Source organism: Gobius niger, assembly GCF_951799975.1.
Source record: "Gobius niger genome assembly, chromosome: 8".
In the NCBI taxonomy this organism is placed as follows: domain Eukaryota; kingdom Metazoa; phylum Chordata; class Actinopteri; order Gobiiformes; family Gobiidae; genus Gobius; species Gobius niger.
Genome location: NC_136859.1, coordinates 2,561,090 through 2,584,819, shown reverse-complemented (window position 1 = coordinate 2,584,819; position 23,730 = coordinate 2,561,090). Strand labels below are relative to the sequence as shown.

The 23,730-nt window shown below is 44.4% G+C and overlaps 1 protein-coding gene and 1 pseudogene across 2 annotated transcripts in view; one reads left to right on the top strand and one right to left on the bottom strand.

Moving 5' to 3' along the window:
• LOC306966787 (protein NLRC3-like) overlaps positions 1–23,730 on the top strand; it is a gene marked incomplete at its 3' end in the record, with an annotated part of 170,653 nt that overhangs the window by 121,315 nt on the left and 25,608 nt on the right. The window lies entirely within an intron of this gene.
• LOC306966662 lies at positions 1,777–21,377 on the bottom strand (annotated as a pseudogene). Its single transcript has 19 exons — positions 21,235–21,377; positions 20,533–20,667; positions 20,268–20,307; positions 19,980–20,172; positions 19,645–19,887; positions 18,357–19,464; positions 17,494–18,188; positions 17,259–17,426; positions 17,116–17,162; positions 16,315–16,884; positions 6,611–6,801; positions 5,914–6,048; positions 5,630–5,669; positions 5,342–5,534; positions 3,218–5,249; positions 2,982–3,149; positions 2,747–2,914; positions 2,604–2,650; positions 1,777–2,372 (listed from the first exon to the last, which is right to left on the bottom strand). The product of its transcript is annotated as an uncharacterized misc_RNA (transcript).

Here is a 23,730-nt window from a genome sequence, read left to right as displayed (position 1 = left end):
ATGAAAAAGGCCCCCCAGCTCAGGACCGACCAAAGTCTCACTCCAAAGTTTGCTGAAAAGTTGGCAGCCCTGGATCTCTGTGCCACCGCCGCCCACGCGCTGCCATGGGGAGCATGTGGACGCCGCGCGCAACCAGTTCAATCAAAGTCTGTCCGTGAATCATGACGCGAAAAGAATAAAAACGCACCAAAAATAAAAACATGAACAAAGAGTGATGAAAAAGCAACAGAAAAGCCACAAAAGAGCAACAAAAAAAAGATAAACAACACAGCGACAATGCAACATTTTTTCCCACCATTTTTCCACACTGAGACTCTTACCTGAGCTTAGACGAGTTGATGTGTACCTGTCTGGTCTTTGTGTGTGCGCTCAGTCACGCAAAACGACCGAAGATGTTGTTAGCATTTGGCCTCTCCCAGTGTATTCCTATGGCTCCAAACGGGTTGAAGTTAGAAGTGACCGAGCTCTTCCACAAAGACCAGACAGAGAATGGAAAAACGGGGGCCTGTTCCTTTAAGGGGGGGGTTAGAGGTAACGGTTATTTGCTTTTCATCCTGTTTAAAACTCAGTCGAACTTGGTGTCGGCTTTAGGCGACATGTGCTCCACCTCCTGACCTGGTGTAGGCTCTGAGTTCACCGTCCGCCCATGGACAGGCTGATAAAGAGCTCTGATTTCACCTTTGATCAATGAGGGAGTCATTGATCAAATGAAGTCTGAAGTAGAAGCAACAAAAACAGACAAAAATTTGATAAAAAAATGACAAAAATGTGACAAAAAATGTCAAAAATGTGACAAAAATGTGACAAAAATGTGAGAAAAAAATGACAAAAAAATTGCAAAAATTAGTTGAATACCCAACAAAAAAATGATGTGAAGAAAAAGCTCCTCTCGGTTCAGGCGGGAGTTAAGAGGTTTAACAGAGGCGTTTCTCATTCATTTTAAGTGTAACAAATACTTATTCCACTATAATTTAACCTTTTTTCTATTATTTATTTCTGTGTAAAAGACATAAGTGAAACATGTTCGTCCACTAAAAGGTGAATATGGACCTTACTATTTCTAAACTCCAGACCACGTGCCTGGTGTTTGTAAGTCTGTGCAGAGGTTTGGCTGTATCATTAGGACTCCTCGCGGGTCAGGCCGGTGGACAGCGCGTCTATCTGCCCGTTTAAATGGGACTTCACGTTAAACTGTGTTTGCAAAGTGGATGAAATAAAGTCTTATTAATGAAGTGCACGGCTTCCTTTGCCTCTGACTCCGTCTCAGAGAAGTGCAGAGGAGATTTCTGTGCGATGGTAAAAGTGTTTTTATTCATAAAGTCTGGACACAGACAGGTGCCTGATCAGCCTCTGTCCCTCAGCTGTCGGAGCCAGAGGTGTTTGAGGATCACTGAGGTCTTGGTCCCGACTCCTCCTCTGGTGCCTTTGTCTTGTTTATTTCAGCCGTAGACCTGTTTTTGGCCTGGTTTACATGTGGTTTAGTCCTTGGTTTGATGAGGCTAAATATTTACAGAAAGTCTAATGTACAATAGGATGAAGTTTAGCAGAATAAGTTTGAGTTTGGGTGAAGTGTCTTGCTCAGTGACAGAGTAAGTGCGGGTGAGACTGAGATGTGAACCGTCGACCTCACGGTAACAGGGCGACGGCTCCACCTGTATCTGTCAGAGCCTCAAACACACAAGTGATGATTTAATAAAGACGTGTTTTATTTCAACAGTGAATCAGTGATTACAGGCGGAGCCAGCTGTGATTGGTCCTTACAGCTGTCAATCAAATGTGTGTCATAAAAGAGTTCAGTCACAGAGGTCCACCAGGGGGCGCTCTCCTCAGATCTAACACAGACACAGAGGAACCTTCATCCCACAGCCTAAACCCAGGAAACAGAGGCTCAGTGAAGGAGGAGGTGAAGGTGTGAATGTGGAGCAGTTTTCCACCAGAGCCGACCTCATAGAAGGACAGAGCTCCAGCCTCAGAGTCCAGGAACACGCCCACTACACCTGAGCCAGAGCGAGAGGAGGAGGTGGAGAAGATGTGTGTTTCTCTCTGGTTGTGACAGACAAAGTAATCTCCACCAAAGATCCTCAGACTCCAGGACTGATCATTGTTTCCAAACCAACTCTCCTCTCTGTCTCCTCTCCGTCTGGTTCCTCTGTAACTCACTGCTATATCAAACCACAACCCGCTCCTCTGCACCTCCCAGTAACAGCGCCCCCTCAGGCCAGTGGAGCTCAGGACCTGAGGATGGACCATGAACCTGTCCTTATGACGTGGATACTGCTGCTTCTCTCTCACTCTCATCATAGTCCGTTTGTCCTCAGACAGAAGGAGGTTCCTCTGAGCTGTGTTTGGATCCAGAGAAAACTCACAGGAATCTGAGGAAACAAACACAACTCATGACATCACTTCCTGTTCCTGTGTCTGAAGAGTTCTTTCATGTATAATAAGCTGTAATAAGTCTGACACATATATTCAGAAGAGCATGGATTTGGTGCATAATTTGTAAATTAAATCTATCACTTTGCAGATTTTTCCTCTAAAAACAGATCATGTAAACCTGATGAAGTTCAAGTTATTTCCAAAAAATGAATAAAACACAGACTCACATTTCCACAGACCTGGGACCATCCACTGTTCTCCAGCAGGATCCAGCCTGAAACACACAAGTCCAGTTTACTGTAGACCAGACCAGACCTGGACCAACCATGGACCAGAGACAAGACCCTGAGAGAGTCCAGGGGGGGCTCACCTGAGAGAGTGCAGGGGCCCCTGAGGGGCCCGTAGAGCGGTCAGGAGCTCGGTGGAGGGTCCTGGATGGTTGTAGCTCAGGTCTAACTCTCTCAGGTGGGAGGGGGCGGAGCTCAGAGCTGAGGCCAGAGAAGCCCCGCCCCTCTCTGAGACCAGACATCCAGACAGACTAAAGACACACAGCATTAGCCTCTAATGTGGACACAGAGACAGAGTGCATCATGGGAGCGTCTCACCTGAGGGTGTGCAGTCTGCAGGGGGCGCTCTTCAGTCCAGAACACAGCAGCTCCACTCCTGAGTCCTGGAGGTCGTTGTTACTGAGATCCAGGTGAGTCAGACTGGAGGAGCTGAGGACTGAGGCCAGAGGAGCACAGCTGAGAGGAGACAGGCCACAGACGCTCAGACTGAGGACAGAGAGGACGATTAGAGACGAGAGCCAAGACACAAGTGTTTAAATACAGTCTGGACTCACATGGCTTTGGTGGAGACTTTGACGACCGGCAGCAGCTTCAGGAGGACTGTCTCTGAGCGCCGGTATTTCCTGAGGTCGAACTCCTCCAGGTCTGAGTCTGAGGACAGTAAGAGGAAGGACAGAGCAGACCACAGAGCAGGAGAAAGTAACCAGGAGAGATGTCCTCCTCTCATTTCTCTCTGTATCTCCTTCATCAGACTTCGGTCGTTCAGTTCGTTCAGACAGTGGAGCAGGTTCAGGCTCCTCTCTGCAGACAGACCCTCTTCATTCAGCTTCTGTTTGATGTATTTTACTGTCTCCTGATTGGTCGAGTCACTTCCTGTGAGAGTCAGCTGACCTGGCAGCAGGCTCTGATTGGTCGGCAGAGACAGCCCCAGGAGGAAGCGCAGGAACAGGTCCAGGTGTCCGTTTGGACTCTGTAAGGCCCGGTCCACAGCAGAGCGGTAGAAGGACTCAGGGCTCTCAGAGGAGTGTGGTGAGGACAGCAGGTTCTCCTCGGGGTCAGGGCTCTCAGAGGAGTGTGGTGAGGACAGCAGGTTCTCCTCGGGGTCAGGGCTCTCAGAGGAGTGCGGTGTGGACAGCATGTTCTCCCCAGAGCTGAAGAAGGTCTCATGGACGTGAAGAGCAGCCAGAAACTCCTGCACAGTCAGATGGATGAAGCAGTAGACCTTGTCCTGGTACAGGCCTGGCTCCTCTCTAAAGACCTGTGTGAAGACTCCGGAGTACACTGAGGCGGCTGCAGCGTCCAGCCCACACTCGCTCAGGTCACTCTCGTAGAAGATCAGGTTTCCTTTCTGCAGCTGCTCAAAGGCCAGTTTTCCCAGAGACCGCACCATCTCCCAGGTCTCTGGAGTCCAGTGAAGGTCTGTCCCAGATCCCTCATGATACTTGATGTTCTTGACTTTGGCCTGGACCACCAGGAGGTGGATGTACATCTGGGTGAGGGTGCGGGGCAGCTCTCCTCTCTCTCTGGTCTCCATCAGATGGAGCAGGACTGTGGAGAGGATCCAGCAGAAGACTGGGATGTGGCACATGATGTACAGGCTGCGGATGCTCTTGATGTGGGAGATGATGTCTGTGGCCTGCTGCTCGTCTCTGAACCTCTTCCTGAAGTACTGCTCCTTCTGTGGGTCGCTGAACCCTCGCACCTCTGTCACCATGGAGACGCATTCAGCAGGGATCTGATTGGCCGCCGCGGGGCGTGTGGTTATCCAGAGGCGAGCGGAGGGAAGCAGGCTCCCCCTGATGAGGTTCACCAGCAGCTCCTCCACTGAGGCGCTCTCTGTGGGCTCCGTCAGGACCCGGGTCCGGCTGAAGTCCAGAGGAAGTCTGCACTCGTCCAGACCGTCAAAGATGAAGAGCACCTGGAGCTGCTGAAAGCTGCAGAGACCTTTGGTTTGACTGAAGAAGTGGTGCAGCAGCTCCACCAGGCTGTACTCTGTGTCTCTGAGCACATTGAGCTCTCTGAAAGTGAAGGGGAACAGCAGCTGGACGTCCTGGTGGGCTCTGCCTTCAGCCCAGTCCAGACTCAACTTCTGAGTCAGCACTGTTTTCCCCACGCCGGCCACGCCCTTCGTCAGCACCGTCCTGATTGGTTTCTCCTCTGTCAGCTCTGCTCTGATTGGTCGATCCTCTTTCAGGTCTACTTTGATTTGTATTGGAACGTTTTTAACTGATTTAAATACCCTTTCCAATATTGATTTCATGTGTTTCTTGTGGTTAATTCTTTCTTTTCTTTGAACTTCAGTCTCCTCTGCTCTGATTGGCTGCTGTCTGTGGGCGGGGCTTTTAAACAGCTCTTCACATGTGATGCTGGTCTCTGTAGCGGCTGGTTTCCTGGACGCCGTCTCGATGTGTCTGACCTCATGTTCCTGGTTGACCTCTGAGGCCCCTCCCTCTGTGATGTAGAGCTCTGTGTAGATCTGGTGCAGGGGGGCGGAGTTTCCTGCTTTAGCCACGCCCTCAAACACAAAGCTGAACCTCTGCTGCAGATGACTCTTCAGTTTATCTCTGCAAACTCCAACAGAACTCCCTGAATAAAGACAGAGACAACAGTGAACTCTTCACTGGACACAAACTCAAATATAAGTTATTAAAGTTATGTAGATGTGGAAGAGTTCTTACTGGAGCTCAGACGCTCGGCCAGCTGCTCCTGCTTCATCCTCCTCAGGAAGTCCAGGGTGATGTTCAGCACAGCCTCTCTGCTGCTCTGCTCCTCCTCACTCTCTGAGCTACTCTCTGGGTACTCTGAGACCAGGAGCCTGTGGAGCCTCTGCAGCTGCTCTTTGACAAACGTCAGGATGTCCTCCTCCAGACGCTGGAATAGAATCAGATTTAAAGAGTTTCAGTCAAAGAGAGGACCTGAGGAGCCCCACAGAGAACCCCACACATGCTGCAGTCGTGGCTACTCACCGTGAATATGGCGTCCAGCTGCTCCTTTGGGCCTGGCTCCCTGAGAACCAACAAACAGAAACATTAGAGACTGAGCAGAGACCACTGCAGCCGCCTTTGGACTCATTTAGACTCACAAGAAGCTCCTCCACAGACCTGCTGAGGACTCACCATCTACAGCTCACACCAGGACTAAACCAGGACTAAACCAGGACTAAACCAGGTCTAAACCAGCTCTGACTCTGAACCAGGACTAAAGGATGATTCTGTGGGGACCCTAGTGATGTCCTGAGAACATGACTTACCTCTGGTCTTCAGGAGGAGGTTCTCTAAAGGCAGGAGGGTGGCCTTTAGAGCGGTCACTTTTCAGAGACACAGAGCTGGGAGCAGGTTTAGGTCTTGGTTTAGACCCAGGTCCAGGTGGATCCATGTTGTAGCTGCTGAGAATCAGAAGATCAGTCTTTTTACAGGGTAGGATTTCAGTTTCATATTTGTATGTTAAAGCTGAGCCACAGCTTCGAACTCTTTACAAACTGAACTAAAATGAAGAGAATTGGTTCTGATTCATGTGTGCTTTATTGTCTCCATAGGGAAATGTATTCTCTGCATTTGACCCATCGAAGCAGTGCAGCTTTTATCAGATTTTAAAAGACAAACCGTGAGATTCATGTGAGAAGTATTATATTGTCTTAATAGTTACATGATTGAAATATGACCTTATTGCTTATGATGATTATTTGAAATCTGCTGCTGAACTCTTGGCATCCATGGAAATGAGATAATAATCTTAAGCAGTTATATTTGGTTAAATACAGATGGCCGTCCCGCCTTTGCTCTGCCTGATCCCGTCAGACCTTGGAAGCTCAGCAGGGAAGGGCCTGGTCAGTACTTGGATGGTCGAGGTGAGACTAGACTTGTTTATTGTTTGTTTGAGGAGCAGCTCACACTTCTTCCAATGACAAACATGCTGTACTTTGTAACTATTTTATCAGCCTGTTTTACCTCTGGTCTTCAGGAGGAGGTTCTTTAAAGTTGGGGGGGTTTCCTTTAGAGCGGTCACTTTTCAGAGACACAGAGCTGGGAGCAGGTTTAGGTCTGGGTTTAGACCCGGGGCCAGGTCCAGGTGGGTCCATGTTGTTGGTGCTGAGAATCAGAAGAATAGTTCATTTGAACAAAATATACAGTGATGTCGACTGTTAAGTCATTTTAACCCTAATTTTGAAAACATGGCTCATCAGCAGAAAGACACCACCTAATTTCATTTAGTTTTAAAAATGGCTTTAATCTTAGTTGATTATGACTGGATTCCAAAGCTCGTGTTTCCCCCTGAGAGTCTCTGTGCAGCTGTTTGAGACAAACTGGTTTGCAGAAAGTCTGGTCCATGATGTGGTCTGTGCCTCCCCCTGCTGGTCTCCTGCATCCACTACACTCAACTGCATTTACCTTTGTTTTATAATTCCTGTAAAGTAAAACCCTGTGAGTCCGGATTATGAAACACTTGGTCTGAGTCTGGACAAATCCATGATTAAAGCGAAGATAAACCAGGTGTAAATCCAGTCCTAAACCAGGATTTATCCAGGTCGAACATTGAACCAAACAAGGACTAAACTATGAGAAACAATCTGGGACCAAACAGGACAAAGCAGGTCTATTCCAGGCCTAAACCCAAACTTCACCTGGATCTTGACTAAACACAGACTTAAACACTGGTTCTTAATCTTTTTCCTTGAAGCCCCCCCTGCACATGCTGTAGACAGGCCCGCCCCCCAGGTTGGAAACCACTGGACTAAACAATCATTTTATTTGGACACAATAAAGCAGAAAACACTAAGGAATCATAAAAACAAACTCACTGCGTCAGCGTCGTCTCTAAATCCTTTCCCTCTCTCACCGGTCAGACCTGTTACACCTGGAGTCATGTGACCGCTCCTCCTGTTCCCTTCATTTAAGTGCAGGAAGTCTTAGGTTTAACCCCTTCAAGCAGTACTAAGTAGCAAGTTACAATTTTTTAACTTATTAATTGTCTTGGAGAGTAAATACTATGCTGACAGGAAAGGCGAAGGGAGAGAGGGTTACTGTGCATCCAATTATACAATGGAAATATTTTTTTTCACTCAAACTTGGCTGTAAATACTGTTTAAAGTGACGTTAGCCCGCAGTTAGCTTTGCCCGTTAGCATGTTAGCTTCTTCTTCGTGATTACATTAGTGTGTATTGCTTTCTCCAGACCGGGGGCAGTCAAGTTGCAAACATGGTTTTCTGCCCAGAGACACCAGGGGGAGATGAAAAACCCTCCAATCATCCCATAAACACTTGTATTTCCCCCACAGGGACTACGGAAAGGATTTATTAAGGTAAACACGTTACTTAGTACTGCTTTAACTCCCACCTGAACCCAGCACATTTTCTCCAGTTTGGCTTTACCCCAATCCAAAAGCTTCTGGAAAAAAGCTGTGAAAATAGCAACAAAACTGAGATGAAAACAATGATGGAAATGTGACGAAAAAGTGATGAAAAACTAATGTGACAAAAATGTGACAAAAAAATAAATAAAAATTGTGACAAAAATGTCACAAGAAATTGACGAAAAAATGACAAAAAAGTTACAAAAATGAGTTGAATACCCAACAAAAAATGATGGGGAAAAAAATCTGACGTGAGGAAAAAGATCCTCTCGGTTCAAGCGGGAGTTAAGAGGTTAATAAATAAAGTGAACTCTCCAGCAGAGGACAAGTCTGATTGTGTCTGATCTCTGATTCTTCCTGTATTTAGATTTTTAGTAATGAGCTACAGATGTGTGGCAGGGACAGGTCTGGTCATGTGATCACATAAGTCTATAAAGGGAGGAGCTACACACGCCGACTTCCTCTTTCTGAGCAGGCCTGTGCACACGCTGCTTTCTGAGCTGAACAACTGTTTAGCTTTTAAGGTTCTTTTTATTGTAAACAAAACATTGACATTGTGAATTATTTTGTATTATTTTAAAGGTATTTATTTATTTAGCACTTTAGCATAACTAGTTAAAAAGAAGAAAAAAAAGAACATAAAAAGCATCCATTCAGATGTATGAATATACAACAAAATAATGAATGATAATAATAGCATGTGCATGGGAGAGGTAGAAGCCTATAGGCTGATAACAACACCACTCCCAAGTAAACAATGAAATAAGAATCAGAGTAATGTAAACCCACGCTAAGTCACTACATAGTACAAAAATACAGAGTCAAATACAAATACAATGTGTCAAATATACAATACTCATACAATCCTTTCCTTTATGAGTCTCTGCTCTGTACTCAGCACAAATACTCAGCCATTAATGTCTGTTTTAGTTAGTTTTTATACATGTATAATGAGGTGGATGAATCCAGAAGATGGATCTGTCTGTTCCAGACTTTAACTCCATCATATCTGACTGACCGTTGATCACCAGATGTTTTATATAACGGCAGATGAAGGGGCCGTTTTAGAGCCGGCCTTGTAGAATAACGATGAACCTGATGGTTATGCATAAAATAATGTTTTATATACGAAGGCCAGTCCTCATCATACAGTGATCGAAATACAAAGGTACAAATCATTAAAGTATTTATATCAAAAATGTTCAAGAGTTTCATTTAAAAAAACAAAGGTGCTTTGGAGCATCAGGTTTGGAAAGAGTCGCTCTACGGACAAACTTCTTTTGTAGAATGAACATTGTGTTTAGGTAAGTGGTGAAAGTATTTCCCCAAAACAATATGACCATCATCTAAACAGGGATAAATAAGACTGTAGTAAAGTGTTAACAGACATTTACGATTTACTAGGTTTCTAACTTTACTTATGATTCCAATAGACTTAGTTTTCTTTTTGCAAACTTTTTCCACCTGTTCCTTCCAGCACAGTTTATCGTCAATCTGAACTCCTAAAAACATGTCGATGACACTGTTTATTTCTTCATTATTAATATACATTTTGATTTGATCTTTATCACATGTTTTATTACCAGCAAACAACATAAAGATCATGATTTAAATTTTTAATCAGAGCCTTTAAATCCCTGTTAGAAATAAATAGATCGGCATCATCAGCAAAAAGAACTGGAAAGGTGGTCGTAGAAACAGAAGCAAAATCATTAATGTAGATAATGAATAATAATGGTCCCAACATTGATCCTTGTGGGACACCATACTCCACGGAATTCCTTTTAGATTCATCATTTCTCATACAGACACACTGTTCTCTGTTAGTTAAATAATTATAGAGCCAGATATAGACATTGTCCCTGAATCCGTATTTCTGCAGTTTTTGAAGCAGAATATCGTGGTTTACGGCGTCGAAAGCTTTAGATCTAAAAATACACCAATTGCAAATTCCTTTTCATCCAAAGCCCTATGAATTCTATCCACTAGTTCAATAAGGGCCGTGTGTGATGAATGATGTTTGCGAAATCCGGACTGGTAATTATATAATATATTGTTCTTAAGTGTTGATGAAGTCTTCCATAAACAAGCTTTTCCAAGATTTTAATGAAACACATGGCAAAATGGAAATAGGACGATCATTTGAGAAGGACGCATTTTCACCATGTTTATACAAAGGTACAACTTTAGCTGTTTTTAATTCAGAAGGTGCGATGCCAGTTTTCACAGATAATGCAAAAATATAAGAAAGTGGTTCAGAAATAGTAATAATAGAAGCACTTATTCCATCATGGCCAGGGGCAGATGTTTTCAGGCCTGCAATGAAGGGATGCTTTTAATTGTCAATTGTTCTGTTATATTCACTAATCGCACTGTGCTTTTATAGGCTCAGTGCTGGTGGACGTTTATTTTTGAGCTAGTTTTACTTTACTGTGTTATTTAACTTAAACAAGATCTCCCCAGTTGGTGTGGACCCAATCGAGCTACAGCCGGGCGGGACAGGGGTTCACTTTAGGAGCTGGTTTTATTTGTAGTGTTGGTGGTGGCGGCTCATGTATATATGGGTGATTTCTGTTGTGGAAATGGTGTTTGTTTGTGTTTAACCTTGTGTTTGTTTGTCACTAATAGTAAACCCAGAGCCGTGGGAAGATGTTTTAGTGAGGGGGCGCTGAGGGACAAAATGTACCCCCATAATACTTTTTCTGTACATAAATCCTGTTTATTAACCTCTTTACTCCCGCCTGAACCGAGAGCATTTTCTCCAGTTCAGCTTTACCCAAATCCTGTAGGCCAGTGTAACGCCTCATTTGAAAGCTAAGACCTACAAAACTAAATTGATCTTTTTCCTCATATCAGATTTTTTTGTTGGGCAGTCGTCTCATTTTTGTCACTTTTCTCACTTTTTTGTCAATTTTTTGTCACTTTTTTGTCACTTTTTCGTCCATTTTTTCTCACTTTTTTGCCAATTTTTTGTCACTTTTTCGTCAAATTATTCGCATTTTTTTGTCAAATTCTTATCACTTTTTCGTCACATTTTTGTCAATTTTTTGTAATTTTTTCATCCATTTTTTCTTAATTTTTTTGTCACTTTTTCGTCCATTTTTTGTCCATTTTTCATCAAATTTTTCTACTTTTTTGTAAAAAAGAAAATTCTATTTGTCATTTTTTGTACATTTTTTGTCAAATCATCACTTTTTCGTCAAATTATTTGCATTTTTTTTGTCAAATTCTTATCACTTTTTTGTCACTTTTTCGTCAATTTTTTCTCAATTTTTCGTCTCATTTTTCTCACTTTTTTGTCAATTTTTTGTAATTTTTTTTGTCATTTTTTTTCCATTTTTCGTCACTTTTTTGTCACTTTTTTGTCCATTTTTCTTACTTTTTTGTAAAAAAAAAAATTCCATTTGTCATTTTTTGTAAATTTTTTGTCACTTTCTCGTCAAATTATTCGCATTTTTTTGTCAAATTCTTATCACTTTTTTGCCAAATTTTTGTCAATTTTTCTCATTTTTTGTAATTTTTTTGTCACTTTTTTCGTCAAATTATTTGCATTTTTTTTGTCAAATTTTTATCACTTTTTATCATTTTTTGTCAAATTTTTGTCAAATTTTTGTCACTTTTTTGTCCATTTTTTCTCAATTTTTCGTCACATTTTTCTCACTTTTTTGTCCATTTTTTTCCCATCTTTGTAATTTTTTTGTCACTTTTTCGTCAATGTTTTCTCACTTTTTTCACATTTTCATCCTTGTTTTCGTCTCAGTTTTGTTGCTATTTTCACACCTTTTTTCCAGAAGCTTTTGGATTGGGGTAAAGCTGGAGAAAATGTGCTCGGTTCAGGTTGGATCTAAGAGGTTAATATTGCCTGCAGTTCACAAACTATCCACCAGGGGGGGCTGCGGCGCCCTCAGCACCCTGGGTTCCCACGGCCTTGAGTAAACCCCTCTCACCCCAGCTCGAGGCCGCACCACTACAGCTCCAGCTCAACAGCCATGTTTAGTATTTGTGTTTGATGGTAAATAAACTCTGCCTTAGGGCTGTTGGACCCGCACTGACTGTCTGGCTTTGTTACTGAAGCTTCTGTGGTTTAAAACACCTCGCTAGTGCTACAGATGGAGATTAAAAAGCTACAATCTGGTACAAACATCTCTGCTCTCCAGCTTCATGTAATTAAATACATAAATGTTAAATTAAAGGGAGTGTCTGTCGTCAGGTCTGTCTGTAAAGCAGGTCTTACCTCTGCTCTTCAGGAGGAGCTTCTCTAAAGTCAGGAGGCCAGTGTTTGGAGCGATGACTTTTCAAAGACCCAGAGCTGGAGCAGGTTTAGATCTGGGTTCAGCCCGGGGCCAGGTGGGTCCATGTTGTAGGTGCTGAGAATCAGAAGAAGAGTCCGTTTGAACAGAACAGTCGACGGTTGATGAGTTGTTTTAATGTAATTTGGAAAACATGGCTCAACAGCAGAAGAAGATTCACCATCAGGCAGGAGAGACGCCTCTTCCAGCTCTGGGCTCTTACTGGAAAAATACAAGTTCTTTTAGCTTCATGCTTTAACGAAGGACAAATAAATACATGATTCTAATAAAATATGTTTTCAAATGACGAATATTTTGACTATTGATGTTTTCTTTTCATTCAAATTTTAAAAAATCCGTGTGTCCTGTGACTTCTTCCTCCTGTGTCTGGGCAGGTTTTCTCAGTGAGTTTGAGTAATCCTGCATATTTATCCACCAGAGGGCGCTCCAACACAGTGAGAAGATGCTCTAACTCTGACTCTGCACTTCATCTGTGAATGCTGAAGAATCAGGAGCAGGTTGATCGTAGTGAAAGAGGACATGAAGTTGGTGTGAGTGGAGATGATGCAGAGGAGAGGTTCAGATGGAGCAGTAATGGATGGAGCCCAGACGGTGCATTTATTTGTAAAGCTTGAGCCTATTTGTTTAAGAATGTACTTTCTTCACCACCTCGTCTATTGTGTCTCTGAACCAGGACTAAAGGAAGAGTCTGAGGGGAACCTGTGTGTCCTGAGAACATGGCTCACCTCTGGTCTTCAGGAGGAGCTTCTCTACACTCTAAAAAGTCATCATGGGCTCTGTTGCATTGACTTTAACTATTGTGTTAATTGAAGTAGAAAATGTGCATTGTTTGTTCCAGCTCAGTTTTATGTGCTTTAGTTGTGATTAGGTTAAAATACACCCTTTTTAAGAGGGACATTTTCTCATCAAAACAACTATAGTGAAAATCTAGTTGCACTGACACAAAAGCACTCCCACAACTCATTTGTTTGGGTCGGACCTGGCTCCACCCACTGGACACTGGGCCAGTTCAAAACAGAGCAAGTGGCTGCACTGTCCTTGTCTGACGTCTTCACAAAGGAGGAAAAAACATTGTTAAGCTAAGTTTTTAAGGTACGTATCCATTATTTAACACAGAAAAATAGTTTTGAACTGATATGAGCAGCATGTCTATTAAGTTAGTCGATTTACCATTAAAACATGTGCAAGTGCAGAATTCATTTGAGACTTGTTCATTAGACTCGTTGCTTATTAAAGGTCCTATATCATGCTATTTTAGCCATTCCAAAGTTAAGTATAGGCATGTATATGATGTATTGTACCTCTACCACTATGGAGCACTCATTTTTGTGATAAATATAAGTGTTTTCTGGAGGTATTTTTTCGAACCCGGAAGACACAACGCTTCGATTCAGTTAACTCCGCCCCCTCTCTCCGCACATACTTTACCGTAATATAAATAAACAACAATAAGTGAAATTGCTTCACGATGCAGTTATACGGAGTTGACATCTGCAACACAGCTTCATAAATGGACAAGCTAATATGCTAACACACAAGCTAATATGCTAACACACAAGCTAATATGCTAACACACAAGCTAATATGCTAACACACAAGCTAATATGCTAACACACAAGCTAATATGCTAACACACAAGCTAATATGCTAACACACGTTTGGATTGACTCACCCTCTGCTCCATCGCTGTTTACATTGTGGGACTCGCGTTGGTTATAAAAGTTAATCCACTTTGATTCTGGTGAAGGTTCACCAAACATCCATCAGTGACAGTCACAGAAAAACAATATTTTGGTGAAAGTCGCTGAATCCCGGAGAAAACAACTTCGAGTGGCCTCTTCCTGAAAAAGGTTGAATAAACTCCTCGTCCTCGTAGCCAAACGCGCTTCTTTTTCTCCGTGACATGATCGTTAGTTAAGAATAAAGAACAGGTGTGTCCAGTTATAACGAGCTCCATCTTCAGCTGCAGCGCAAACATGACTGATCTGTTCAGACGCTCAGGGGAAGTGTTTGTTTTGGCCTCAGCTGACCTGGAAGCACCTCGGGCACATCCTTTTTTTTCTTTTTTTCCTCTTTCATCTCTCTTACGACAGAAATAATGAAAAAGCTGTTTTACAAATTAAAATCAGGCCGTAAGCATAGAATTAAGACATTACATTACAGACTCGAGCACTTCCGTTCCGCTGTGACGACACAACTGAACACTCAGTCGTTCACCAGGAGAGGGCGGAGCCTCAGAGAGCAGGATTCAGGAGGATTACTGAGAGCTGCGTGAATGAAGCCACAAACCACTCTGGGGGTGTTTTTGATAAGGAAGTAGCATAACAACATGGCTAAAAGCTCCAAAAAGTCGATTTTGCAGGATATAGGACCTTTAAAAACTTTTTTTTTTTTCTCTCTTTGCTCAAATAGATTGTTTTGGCCTGTCTTAGGAAGGAAACCAATGCTGTTTGTAACATTCTGCAATAACATTTTTCAAAATGAACTGCACTACAAAAAGTAAATATCAAGCATTGTCTTAAATGACTTGAATTGAGGAAATGTTTCTTGTTTTGAGCGGTTTTCACTCATTTAGACACTTTTCCTGATCGGACCAAGTTTACTTTGCTTGTTTGAGGACATTTCAGACCAGTTCTAGGGTCAATCTCGCCTGAAATAAGAAAGTAAAATTGTCAATGAGATAAGACCAATTTTCTTTCCCCATTGGCAAAGAAAATGACCTGAAATAAGGACGAAATGTATCGAAACGAGTCAGAAACATCTCGGAACAAGTGAAATAATCCAGGACAAATGCCCAAGAACTTCTTAACTAGTCAAAACAACAACAAATTGGATTATTATGCTCAAATTGAGATGTTTAGACGGATCTAGTTAATTAGTTGTTGCAGTGTAGGATCTGCAGAGTCTGCTGTGAAAGCCTGCACTTTTCAATCCATCACAGGTCATTCATTTTAATTTTTTCATCTTTACGCATTTGTATATATATTTCATGTCTATCACTTTGTATTCATTAGGATGTATTGTTCAAGTCTTGCATATTGCAATACATGACCTTTATTGATTTATTTTTGCCTTTTTAACTGTGATATTGTTTTGTGTTGTGTATTTTATAGCTGAATGAATAATAAAAAAAAAAAAGCCTGGAGTCGACATTTATGGCACAGCTGGATCTTTGTTCGTTGAAGCTTTTGGAACTGGGATCCTGGTTTGGAGGAGCGGCTGAAGAGAAAATGAGGAAAATTAAAGACTCACATTTTCAGGAATATATTTTGAACATACTTTTCTAAAATCTGATTCTGACTTGCTTTCTTTTTCAGCGCAACATCATTGATGCTCGTCCAGAGGCAGCTTTTCGCTCAAGTGCACAACAAGTAACAAACAAATTCAAGTTAACATTTTAAAATGGGTTAAACTTGTGGTACAATATCAGTGGAAGCAACTCAAACATGTAAATCAATGCAGATACTTATTGAGTTTGTATTCAGTTAATAAAAGGTTTTACTGTTGAGAAAATCAAGTTACCTCAAATTGAAAGAAGCATCAGTTGAAGACAATTTCAATTCAGTCGATACAACGTAAAAAGACCAATGGAGACGGTCGCCTCAATGTTTCTCGTTGGGTTAAGTCAGTGCTTTTTAGAGACAGGACAGTCAGAGTTTAGAGCGGTCACTTTTCAGAGACGCTGGAGCAGGTTTAGGTCTCGGTTTCGACCTCCTCACAAACTAAACCAAACCTAATCAGAAAATGTGAGTTTATTTGTATAATATGAGTCAGTCTGTCCCTCTATATGTCCCACCACCGTAACATCTGCACATTCCACACCCACAGCTGCTTTGGCCTTAAAGAGGGGAGATGATACTGGCAGGTACATGATCTCAAACCCGTCGTTATCACTGTCTTACACTTTGTTTCCTTTTTTTATTACAGGCGGAGCCAGCTGTGATTGGTCCTTACAGCTGTCAATCAAATGTGTGTCATAAAAGAGTTCAGTCACAGAGGTCCACCAGGGGGCGCTCTCCTCAGATCTAACACAGACACAGAGGAACCTTCAGACCTCAGCCTAAACCCAGGAAACAGAGGCTCAGTGAAGGAGGAGGTGAAGGTGTAAATGTGGGACATTTTTCCACCAGAGTCGACCTCATAGAAGGACAGAGCTCCAGCCTCAGAGTCCAGGAACACGCCCACTACACCTGAGTAAGAGCGAGAGGAGGAGGGGGAGAAGAGGAATGTTTCTCTCTTGTTGTGACAGACCAAGTAACGTCCACCATCGATCCTCAGACACCAGGACTGATCATTGATTCCAAACTCACTCTCCTCTCTGTCTCCTCTCCGTCTGATTCCTCTGTAACTCACTGCTATATCAACCTCAAACCTCCTCTGCACCTCCCAGTAACAGCGCCCCCTCAGGCCAGTGGAGCTCAGGACCTGACGCTGGTCCATGAACCTGTCCTCATGATCTGGATACTGCTGCTCCTCTCTCACTCTGGTCACAGTCCGTTTGTCCTCAGACAGAAGGAGGTTCCTCTGAGCTGTGTTTGGATCCAGAGAAAACTCACAGGAATCTGAGGAAACAAACACAACTCATGACATCACTTCCTGTTCCTGTGTCTGAAGAGTTCTTTCATGTGTAATAAGCTGTAATAAGTCTGACACATATATTCAGAAGAGCATGGATTTGGTGCATATTTTGTAAATTAAATCTATCACTTTGCAGATTTTTCCTCTAAAAACAGATCACGTAAACCTGATGAAGTTCAAGTTATTTCCATGAAATGAATAAAACACAGACTCACATTTCCTCAGACCTGGGACCATCCACTGTTCTCCAGCAGGATCCAGCCTGAAACACACAAGTCCAGTTTACTGTAGACCAGACCAGACCTGGACCAACCATGGACCAGAGACAAGACCCTGAGAGAGTCCAGGGGGGGCTCACCTGAGAGAGAGCAGGGGCCCCTGAGGGGCCCGTAGAGCGGTCAGGAGCTCGGCGGAGGGTCCTGGATTGTTGTAGCTCAGGTCTAACTCTCTCAGGTGGGAGGGGGCGGAGCTCAGAGCTGAGGCCAGAGAAGCCCCGCCCCTCTCTGAGACCAGACATCCAGACAGACTAAAGACACACAGCATTAGCCTCTAATGTGGACACAGAGACAGAGTGCATCATGGGAGCGTCTCACCTGAGGGTGTGCAGTCTGCAGGGGGCGCTCTTCAGTCCAGAACACAGCAGCTCCACTCCTGAGTCCTGGAGGTCGTTGTTACTGAGATCCAGGTGAGTCAGACTGGAGGAGCTGAGGACTGAGGCCAGAGGAGCACAGCTGAGAGGAGACAGGCCACAGCCGCTCAGACTGAGGACAGAGAGGACGATTAGAGACGAGAGCCAAGACACAAGTGTTTAAATACAGTCTGGACTCACATGGCTTTGGTGGAGGCTTTGACGACCGGCAGAAGCTTCAGGAGAGCTGTCTCTGAGCCATGGTATTTCCTGAGGTCAAACTCCTCCTGGTCTGAGTCTGAGGACAGTAAGAGGAAGGACAGAGCAGACCACTGAGCAGGAAAATGTAACGAGGAGAGACGTCCTTCTCTCATGTATCTCTGTATCTCCTTCATCAGACTGCGGTCGTTCAGTTCGTTCAGACAGTGGAGCAGGTTCAGGCTCCTCTCTGCAGACAGACCCTCTTCATTCAGCTTCTGTTTGATGTACTTTACTGTCTTCTTATTGGTCGAGTTACTTCCTGTGTGAGTCAGCTGACCTGGCAGCAGGCTCTGATTGGTCGGCAGAGACAGCCCCAGGAGGAAGCGCAGGAACAGGTCCAGGTGTCCGTTTGGACTCTGTAAGGCCCGGTCCACAGCAGAGCGGTAGAAGGTCTCAGTGCTCTCAGAGGAGTGTGGTGAGGACAGCAGGTTCTCCTCGGGGTCAGGGCTCTCAGAGGAGTGTGGTGAGGACAGCAGGTTCTCCTCAGGTTTAGGGCTCTCAGAGGAGTGTGGTGTGGACAGCAGGTTCTCCTTGGGGTCAGGGCTCTCAGAGGAGTGTGGTGAGGACAGCAGGTTCTCCTCAGGGTCAGGGCTCTCAGAGGAGTGTGGTGTGGACAGCAGGTTCTCCCCAGAGCTGAAGAAGGTCTGATGGACGTGAAGAGCAGCCAGAAACTCCTGCACAGTCAGATGGATGAAGCAGTAGACCTTGTCCTGGTACAGGCCTGGCTCCTCTCTAAAGACCTGTGTGAAGACTCCGGAGTACACTGAGGCGGCTGCAGCGTCCAGCCCACACTCGCTCAGGTCACTCTCGTAGAAGATCAGGTTTCCTTTCTGCAGCTGCTCAAAGGCCAGTTTTCCCAGAGACCGCACCATCTCCCAGGTCTCTGGAGTCCAGTGAAGGTCTGTCCCAGATCCCTCATGATACTTGATGTTCTTGACTTTGGCCTGGACCACCAGGAGGTGGATGTACATCTGGGTGAGGGTGCGGGGCAGCTCTCCTCTCTCTCTGGTCTCCATCAGATGGAGCAGGACTGTGGAGAGGATCCAGCAGAAGACTGGGATGTGGCACATGATGTACAGGCTGTGGATGCTCTTGATGTGGGAGATGATGTCTGTGGCCTGCTGCTCGTCTCTGAACCTCTTCCTGAAGTACTGCTCCTTCTGTGGGTCATTGTACCCTCGCACCTCTGTCACCATGGAGACGCACTCAGCAGGGATCTGATTGGCCGCCGCGGGGCGTGTGGTTATCCAGAGGCGAGCGGAGGGAAGCAGGCTCCCCCTGATGAGGTTCACCAGCAGCTCCTCCACTGAGGCGCTCTCTGTGGGCTCCGTCAGGACCCGGGTCCGGCTGAAGTCCAGAGGAAGTCTGCACTCGTCCAGACCGTCAAAGATGAAGAGCACCTGGAGCTGCTGAAAGCTGCAGAGACCTTTGGTTTGACTGAAGAAGTGGTGCAGCAGCTCCACCAGGCTGTACTCTGTGTCTCTGAGCACATTGAGCTCTCTGAAAGTGAAGGGGAACAGCAGCTGGACGTCCTGGTGGGCTCTGCCTTCAGCCCAGTCCAGACTCACCTTCTGAGTCAGCACTGTTTTCCCCACGCCGGCCACGCCCTTCGTCAGCACCGTCCTGATTGGTCCCTCCAATGTCAGCTCTGCTCTGATTGGCTCCATTGTCTGGTCTATTCTCTTTAGTTTCTTTGGTTTTGTGAACTCTGTTGTCATTGGCCTTTTTCTTTTTGTTTGTGTTCCTTGTTCCTCTGTCTGCTCTGCTCTGATTGGTCCCTCCTCTGTCTGCTCTGCTCTGATTGGTCCCTCCTCTGTCTCCTCTGCTCTGATTGGCTGCTGTCTGTGGGCGGGGCCTTTAAACAGGTCTTCACATGTGATGCTGGTCTCTGTAGCGGCTGGTTTCCTGGACGCCGTCTCGATGTGTCTGACCTCATGTTCCTGGTTGACCTCTGAGGCCCCTCCCTCTGTGATGTAGAGCTCTGTGTAGATTTGGTGCAGGGGGGCGGAGTTTCCTGCTTTAGCCACGCCCTCAAACACACAGTTGAACCTCTGCTGCAGATGACTCTTCAGTTTATCTCTGCAAACTCCAACAGAACCTGAATAAAGACAGAGACAACAGTGAACTCTTCACTGGACACAAACTCAAATATAACTTATTAAAGTTATGTAGATGTGGAAGAGTTCTTACTGGAGCTCAGACGCTCGGCCAGCTGCTCCTGCTTCATCCTCCTCAGGAAGTCCAGGGTGATGTTCAGCACAGCCTCTCTGCTGCTCTGCTCCTCCTCACTCTCTGAGCTACTCTCTGGGTACTCTGAGACCAGGAGCCTGTGGAGCCTCTGCAGCTGCTCTTTGACAAACGTCAGGATGTCCTCCTCCAGACGCTGGAATAGAATCAGATTTAAAGAGTTTCCGTCAAAGAGAGGACCTGAGGAGCCCCACAGAGAACCCCACACATGCTGCAGTCGTGGCTACTCACCGTGAATATGGCGTCCAGCTGCTCCTTTGGGCCTGGCTCCCTGAGAACCAACAAACAGAAACATTAGAGACTGAGCAGAGACCACTGCAGCCGCCTTTGGACTCATTTAGACTCACAAGAAGCTCCTCCACAGACCTGCTGAGGACTCACCATCTACAGCTCACACCAGGACTAAACCAGGACTAAACCAGGACTAAACCAGGTCTGACTCTGAACCAGGACTAAACCAGGTCTGACTCTGAACCAGGACTAAACCAGGTCTTACCTCTGGTCTTCAGGAGGAGGTTCTCTAAAGAAAGGAGGTTCGCCTTTGGAGTGGTCACTTTTCAGAGACACAGAGCTGGGAGCAGGTTTAGGTCTGGGTTTAGACCCAGGTCCAGGTGGGTCCATGTTGAAGCTGCTGAGAATCAGAAGAAGAGTTCATTTGAACAAACAGACTGAGTTTAACCTTAAACCTGGTTGGTCCAGTCCAGCTCAAATACTTATTATCTTTCATTCAACAACAGGCCTTTTGCTCAGTGTCTGTTCTAGATCTGTTTGTTTGTTTGTTGTTGTTGGAATGTTTGTGTCATAATCGATTAAAGAAGCAACTTTTTATGTTTCATATTTGCTCTGAAGAAAAAGACGTTTCACCAAAAGTGAGGATGACGACACTTAAACTTTCTATCTGATTATTTTCTCACTAGAGTTTAGTTTATGGACAAGTTTATAAACTGTATAAATATTGTAACGTGAGGGACTTGGTGAAGGCCTCGATTTATTCTATTGTGTTGTTTTGTTGTCGTGTAAAATGATAATTGATGGATTTCTCTGATTGTGGCCGTTCAATAGGAGGCCAGAGACTGGTTTATGTTTCCTGAAACCTCCCAGATTAAACTCTGTGACTGAAGAGACTCAAATGGACAAATCGGCCAAAGACAGAGACAGCTCTGCACACTTTGGTCAATATGTTATTTATGGGACTGACCTCTGGTCTTCAGGAGGAGGTTCTTTAAAGTCAGGAGGGTTTCCTTTAGAGCGGTCACTTTTCAGAGACACAGAGCTGGGAGCAGGTTTAGGTCTGGGTTTAGGTCTGGGTTTGGACCCGGGGCCAGGTCCAGGTGGGTCCATGTTGAAGCTGCTGAGAATCAGAAGAGTTCATTAGATCAGAACAAACAGGGCGTTAGAAACAGATCCAACAAATCCAGGAGTTTTTGTTTAGACCAATAAAACATCAGGAGTGTCCTCACAGAGCTGCAACACTAGACTCAAACTGTTCCTCAAACATCACCAACATCTGGACTTTACTAAAGCCACTGAGTCGCTCAGAGCGGCTCCTCGTCCTCCACACGTCTGTCAGGTCATTCTAAAGATAAAGTGACTTTGTTGGAGTCAGGGCGGACCTTTTGTCTCTCAAAGGAAAAGCAGATTTATTTATAGAGCACATTTCACACACAAGGAAACTCAATGTGCCTCAACACCATAAACACGACAATAACTCAATAAAACAAATCCATCAATACAACTCATGAAAATATATAAAAAATACAAATATGTATGTATTAAAGTTGTATTTTAAAATGTGTTAAAATACAGTCATTTACCACAGGCAGCAGTAAATAACTGTTTTCCGCCTGGAATGACAGGAAGTGTTTTTTTCTGCACTTTTATTCAAGACAATTATTATTATTTAAAACAACAAAGCAATCTAACTGAATATGTGCCAGCACATTTTTGCAAATGCCAGATGGTTTTCAAAAATAATCAGTCATGTTTTTGGCTCTATAAACCACCACACAAGATTTTAAATTAAACAAAATGGTGCAGGAATTACAACTAGTGGATCGACCAGACCCGGACTAGACCAGGCCTTAACCAGGTCTAAACCAGGACTAAACCAGGACTAAACCAGATACAAAAGACTAAACTCGGTTTAAGCAGGGAGTCGGGTGTGGCGGGTCTAAACCAGGTCTAAACCAGGACTAAACCAGGTCTAAACCAGGACTAAACCAGGACTAAACCAGGACTAAACCAGGACTAAACCAGGACTAAACCAGGACTAAACCAGGTCTAAACCAGGTCCAAACCAGGACTAAACCAGGACTAAACCAGGACTAAACCAGGACTAAACCAGGACTAAACCTGGACTAAACCAGGTCTAAACCAGGTCTAAACCAGGACTAAACCAGGTCTAAACCAGGTCTAAACCAGGACTAAACCAGGACTAAACCAGGACTAAACCAGGACTAAACCAGGTCTAAACCAGGTCTAAACCAGGACTAAACCAGGTCTAAACCAGGACTAAACCAGGTCTAAACCAGGACTAAACCAGGACTAAACCAGGTCTAAACCAGGACTAAACCAGGTCTAAACCAGGTCTAAACCAGGACTAAACCAGGACTAAACCAGGACTAAACCATGCTCATACTGGACTAAACCAGGTCTAAACCAGGACTAAACCAGGTCTAAACCAGGTCTAAACCAGGACTAAACCAGGACTAAACCAGGTCTAAACCAGGACTAAACCAGGACTAAACCAGGACTAAACCAGGACTAAACCAGGACTAAACCATGCTCATACTGGACTAAACCAGGTCTAAACCAGGACTAAACCAGGTCTAAACCAGGTCTAAACCAGGACTAAACCAGGACTAAACCAGGTCTAAACCAGGACTAAACCAGGACTAAACCAGGACTAAACCAGGACTAAACCAGGACTAAACCTGGACTAAACCTGGACTAAACCACTGCCTCATTATTTGACATTATTATAAGAAATACTCACTGCGACACGTCGTCCTGATACTTCACTTCGTACAAAGGTTGACTTTTATTGCAGGTGTAATATCCGCTCTGGGACTGAGCTGTAGTGTCTCTGAGCTCCAGCAGGGGGCGCCACACTCTGCGTCTCTCACCGTGTGTTTGTTTTTGGAAAAGAAATGGGCAAATTTCAACATCTATAGATTTATACATTTCTTTAAAACTGTTAAAATTAAAATGTTAAAATTACGATAAAGAGATAAAAAAAAAACACACACTAAACACGTGACAACAAAGGGGGCGACAACAAACGCAACAAAACAGTTCAGATCAGTTTTGTAGGTCTTAGCTTTCAAATGAGGCGTGAGACTGGCACATAAGCTCCAGTCAAAAAGCTTTTAGATTTGAGTAAAACTGAACTGGAAAGGATGCGCTCAGTGAACCCTTTAATAGTTTGCTCGACCGTTTGGTGGAGCAAACTTTATCCAATCATGTGTTGTTTCACTGCCATTCGGTTCAAGTTTGTAATACCCAAAATATCCAGTTTGGACCAGTATAGGTTGGGGTTGGACTAGTTAGGGCTGGTTTATGCTGGTTTAGACCAGGTTTGGGCCTGTTCCGACCTAATGTGGACCGGTTAAGAGCAGTTTTGGACTGGTTTAGACCTGGTTTGGACTGGTTTAGACCAGGTTTGGGCCTGTTCTGACCTAATTTGGACCGGTTA